At 36.9% G+C, this 5,893-nt stretch overlaps 1 long non-coding RNA gene across 1 annotated transcript; it reads left to right on the top strand.

Annotated features, from left to right (window-relative positions):
- The first annotated feature begins 45 nt into the window (after nucleotides 1-45).
- On the top strand, nucleotides 46-3,646 carry LOC128555401 (uncharacterized). The gene is made up of 3 exons (XR_008370036.1): nucleotides 46-284; nucleotides 2,100-2,218; nucleotides 3,269-3,646. It is a non-coding gene; the product is annotated as an uncharacterized LOC128555401 (long non-coding RNA).
- The last annotated feature ends 2,247 nt before the right edge of the window (nucleotides 3,647-5,893 follow it).

Genomic DNA, 5,893 nt, shown 5'->3' with positions numbered 1-5,893 from the left:
TTTAACCCGAGTGGTTTAATCTGTGATTGGCTACCCCCACACTGAGTTTACTAGACTGCTTTGAAAGTTGATAGGGTGCTTTAGAACCACGAAAGGGCACTGTGATGCAACAGATCTCACCAAGGTACTCTTCCAGGTCTGGTACCTTTCCAGGTCTGGGACAACCAACATGATGATTAGAGAATAGTTGTTGGCTAGCGTGTTAGAGAATACCGAGACAACAATGATGTATCCCCAGAGATAACAAAGAAATTCTTCAGGGTTGTTGATTCTTTAGAGATAAGGTGGGTTGTTTTTTCAGATCATAATTTTTAGCTCACCAGAGCACGAAGTGTTCAAAGGTGAGCTTTTGTGATTGCCCTGTGTCTGTTGTCTGTCAACCGTCGTTATGCGTCATCAACAATTTGACTGTTAACACTCTAGAGGTCACAATTTTTCCCTAATCTTACGAAACTTGGTCAGAGTGTTACCCTCAATAAAATCTTAGACTAGTTTAATATTGGGTCATCTGGAGTCAAAAACTAGGTCGCCAGGTCAGATCAAGGAAAAGCTTGTTAACACTCTAGAGGTCACAATTTGGACCCAAACTAATGAAACTTGGTCAGAATGTTACCCTCAGTAAAATCTTGGAAGAGTTTAATATTGGGTCATCTGGGGTTAAAAACTAGATCACCAGGTCAGTTTGTTAACACTCTAGAGGTCACAACTTTGGCCCAATCTTAATGAAACTTGGTCAGAATGTTACCCTTAATAAAATCTTGGACGATTTCGATATTGGGTATCTGGGATCAAAAACTAGTTCACAAGGTCAAATCAAAGGAAAAGCTTGTTAACACTCTAGAGGAAGCCACATTTATGACTGTATCTTCATGAAATTTGGTCAGATTGTTAATCTTGATGATCTCAAGGTTTAGTTTGAATCTGAGTCTGTAGGGTCAAAAAAATAGATTTCCAGGGTCAAATCAAAGGAAAATAGTTTAAAAACTCAAGAGGCCACATTTATGACCATATCTTAATGAAACTTGGTCAGCCCCCCCGCTTAGCTCAGTAGGTAGAGCGTCAGTCTACGGATCGCGGGGTTGTGAGTTCGATCCTAGGGCAGGGCGTATGTTCTCCGTGTATTTGATAAATGACATTGTGTCTGAAATCATTTTATCCTCCACCTCTGATTCATGTGGGGAAGTTGGCAGTTACTTGCGGAGAACAGGTTTGTACTGGTACAGAATCCAGGAACACTGGTTAGGTTAACTGCCCGCCGTTATATGACTGAAATACTGTTGAAAAACGGCGTTTAAGGCCAAAATAAACAAACAAAAGAAACTTGGTCAGAATGTTAATCTTGATGATATATAGGTAAAGTTCAAATCTGGGACAGATGGGGTCAAAAACTAGGTCACTAGGTCAAATCAAAGGAAAAGCTTGTTAACACTCTGGAGGCCACATTTATGACTGTATCTTCATGAAACATAGTAAGAATGTTAATCTTGATGATGTTTAGGTCCAGTTTGAATCTGGGTCATGTGGGGTCAAAAACTATTTCACTGGGTCAAATCAAAGGAAAAGCTAGTTAACACTCTAGAGGTTACAATTTTGGCCAAATCTTAATGAAACTTGGTCAGAATGTTACCCTCAATAAAATCTTGGATGAGTTTGATATTAGGTCATCTGGGGTCAAAAACTAGGTCACCAGGTCAAATCAAAGGAAAAGCTTGTTAACACTCTAGAGGCCACATTTATGACTGTATCTTAATGAAACTTGGTCAGAATGTTAATCTTGATGATCTCAAGGTCTAATTTGAATCTGGGTCATGTAGGGTCAGAAATTAGGTCACCAGTTCAAATCAAAGGAAAAGCTAGTTAACACTCAAGAGGCCACATTTATGACCATATTTTAATGAAACTTGGTCAGCATGTTAATCTTAATGATTCATGTGTCAGGTGAGCAATACAAAGCCTTCATGGCCCTCTTGTTTTTTAAAAGTTCCATTTTCAGCAAGGTTTATAAATGTTCAGCTTGCAAAAGCTATTTCAGTCCCTTTTTTCTCAATTTAAAATAAAAGGAAAGACTGTTGTTTAAATATGTTAAAGGTATATTTCAGTGACTTGTGAGTCTTCTATGAGAAATGGGTAGTTACTTTTGGTTCAAAGATGCTACCCTTCAGTCACTGAGCTTCAAGAAAAACCCAAAACCCAAGGGATACTGTCTCACCTGAAGAAGGTCAGAATATAATTTCAGCTTTGAAATTTATTCTAACCTTTACCCTGCTTAATTTCTTTAATGAAATTGTCCTCTTTCGATTTGGACAGTCCCATTAACTGTTTAAAGGGGGGCTTAACAAAAAGATTCTGACTGAATAGTGATAAGTGCGATCATAATCAGATTGCATGAATTGCTGGCTGATCATAATCTACATTGGTCACAAAGGCAGAATCAATTGTGTCTAGCATGTTGTGGTTAAGCAGCAAAATATACTAAACAGTCTGTTAACAGTTTTTCCCCGAGAGGTATTTCATTAAAAGTGCAGCTACTTTGAATAAAGCAGCAACATTTTGTCATTTCCGGGAAGGGGATGCATTGAAGATGGAACAAACATTTTTATATGCGCGAAGGGATGTATTATGTTTTACCCTTGGTGTCCATTGTCTGTTAGCAATTTTGTGTCAGCTCTTTAATTCTTGATACCCTTGAAGGGGTTTCAAACAAACTTGACACAAATGTTACCACACAAAGACCATGTGCTAGCACATGTTTTGGGGTGTCTCACAGAAGGTAAAGGTCACACTTAGGGGTCAAAGGTCATATATGATTTTGTTTTGTGTATGTTGCTTTGCATTGCATGGCTCATGTTTCTCTTTGGCAGATCCCTTTTTTGTTCACTTACAATATTTTTTTTAGTAACTTCACTTTCTTGTTACTATAAATAGTTATTTGAATCTTTTATTTTTGGCCCTAGGGAAAAAAGGAAGACCAAATTTTCCCGTTGGGACGACATGTATGGTATCTCCAATTTTAAGGTGTATTTTGACAATCACCTGTACCTCTAAGGATTTTTGTGGACTTTGATTTTTTCTGGAGTTTCTTCCCTTTGTTGTTCCTGTCCTTTGGGCTTCAGCAGTCAAGTTCTTTAAATTTTTGCCCCGATCTTCTTATGTAACCCTTGGAGCATATATTGCCCCCCTTGGCGAGGCTCTTGGTATACATTATTTTACTCAATTATTCAATTTCTTTAACTGAAACATAATTCCTAAATCAATCTTTCTGTTGCAGTTGCCATCTGTTTGTCCGGTTTGTCAGTGGTTCTTCTTACTCCCGAGACTGAACTGCCCAAACCAGATCAGACATACTGGGTATCTATCGGGGGGAAATGAAGCTCCACACTGGAAAGGAGAGGTGTCCTAAACTGAGTGGCTTTACTTCTCCTGTCACTACCGCACTGCAATGCTGATCCAGAGCCGTCCTTCAGCATACTGAGGAAGATACAAACTGACAGCAGGAACAACCTAGCTCTGGAAACCATTCAGAACTTAATGTCTGTGAAAATGAAAAATCACTCTATATGTTAACATTCTCTTCATCTCATGAACTTATTAGAGAGGGAAAGTCAGCGTGTAAGTTACACTCGTAAGTGAAGACGGCATAAATGATGTGTTACTTTTGAAATACGAACTGTGCTTTCAGTATTTTTAAAGTGTCTATGGTTAAGTGGAGACAACTCTAGTGATTTGTTTTCATTGTGATATCTCGATAAGAGGACATCAATTATGAAACAGAAAAAGTGATATGATATGTCATATATATTGTATTGTTTTAAAATTTGTATAATGTATTCTGTTAGTATTTTGAAGTGAATATATTTAAAAGTAAAATAAAAGTAATATAAATTTTTGGAAATTTTTCTCTAAAATTGTGTGATTGTGAGCTTAAATTATGCGAAAAAAACCCCCACTTTTGAGACCAAAGGGCAGCTGAAAAATAGCAAAAAATCCAGTTTTGGTTTTGCTGGGAATACATTTTTTTTTAGCTTGAATATACCAAGTATATAGAAACTATTTACTCACCCCGGCGGGCCGGCGTCATTCAGTGTCCCCACCTGGTTAAAGTTTTTTTAACACTTTCTTTTTTTCTCCTTATCTTCGTAATTACTTGATGGAATTGTTTCAAACTTATAATAGTCAAATAGTTATTCTCATCACCCCCCATCATGTAGCACAAGGGCCCAAAAATCTCACACCAATATTTTATGAATTATCCCCCTCACTTTTACTTAGAATTTCAGGTTAAAGTTTTGGTGCACTTTCACTCTATCTCTGTTTTACTAAATGTATTTTATTCAAACTTAAAACCCTTGTTCCACCTCATATGGGATAAGATGCACCATCCTGCCCCCTATTTTTTCATGAATTATGCCCTTTTTTGCTTAGAATTATACTTATTTTAATGTTTTGATATATTTATCTCTCTTATCATGAACATTAAAGCAAACTGAAACTTGCAGACCTGAAGATAAAAGATTACAGACAGATACAGATACAGATACACAGACAATAGCTAGAAGCATGGACAAAACATCCTGAGCTATCCTTTGCCATGCTTATAAATCAAGATGTGTGTAAAATGTTTGTAACCATACAATAAACTAAAACCATTGTGTAACAAACAAACAAATAAGAGTATTTTTAAAATACAAGAGCTGTCACAAGAGACATTGTACTTGACTATTTCAATGCCGGATAGTGAAACTTGGCACATCTGAGGAGGCTGAAGCTGTCACTGAAGTGTTTAATGACTCCAATGTGGATGAAGATATTGGACAATAGCTTGAAGCTGTGCCAAAAATATCAAGTGATAAGAGAGATAAAGATATATAACCAGAAATTCTTGTCATATCTTAGACTGGATATATAAGCATTTTAGCTATAAGATTTTAAGCGGAATAATATTGTGTTCCTAAAGTGGCGCAATATTTCCACTGTAGAACTAGTGCATAATTCATGACACAAATCTAATAACCTATAAGTATCACATTGACATACATGTCAAGTTCCCAGGACAATTTTCCAGGAGATATCAATTGAAAATCCAGGAGATTTGATGAAAATCCAGGAGTTTTATCGACCGGCATTTTATAGGAAATTTTAGGTCGAACATAACATTTGAGTTCATTCCTAGAAGTCGACATTTTTGCAAGGTGTGCACATGCAATGGCACAATATGAAAGCTTCTAATGCACAACATAAATTGCTTCAAATTTTCAGGTTTTATTTGTGCCATTTTTTCTTTTCACTCGTGACCTAACCAACCGAAATGAAGTTCAAATGGTAGGGCTGCAGCCAAAAAGCAATAATTAGTAGGGTCTCGATATGAAAACATACGTGGAATGAAAAGTCGAAATTCAAAAGACTAAATTGCGTCCTAAATAGACTCTGCATACATCCTGCTTTTGCTAAGTGTTCAACTATTTTGGTTGGAATGTGAGCTAAGGAAAACCTAGGAAAAGTGGCATAGTCAACAATGCTTTTCAGCAAACATTGATATTTAAATGAACCCGTTTTTCCCAAAATTTTCAATCAATATCTGTTTACTTGTATATATAACGCATGTTACGGCTCTTGAATATGACTTTTCTTGAGAGGTGTAAACGGGCTGATTAAAGCCTGGTGGTGAGGAAAAAGTGTTTTTAGCCTACTCGTGCCTCGAAAACACGTTGTCTGTGATGTCATTAAACACACATGCATGACAGATTGTTTCAAATCTATGCATGATACTTCATTTAAAATCTGAGCAATATTTACTGCATCTGATCTGCCTATTTTTAGCTCGACTATTCGAAGAATAAGTAGAGCTATCCTACTCACCACGGCGTCGGCGTCACACATTGGGTTAAGTTTTTCG

This window comes from Mercenaria mercenaria, chromosome 2 (genome assembly GCF_021730395.1).
Source record: "Mercenaria mercenaria strain notata chromosome 2, MADL_Memer_1, whole genome shotgun sequence".
NCBI classification, from domain to species: domain Eukaryota; kingdom Metazoa; phylum Mollusca; class Bivalvia; order Venerida; family Veneridae; genus Mercenaria; species Mercenaria mercenaria.
This window is presented reverse-complemented; position numbering and strand designations above follow the sequence as displayed.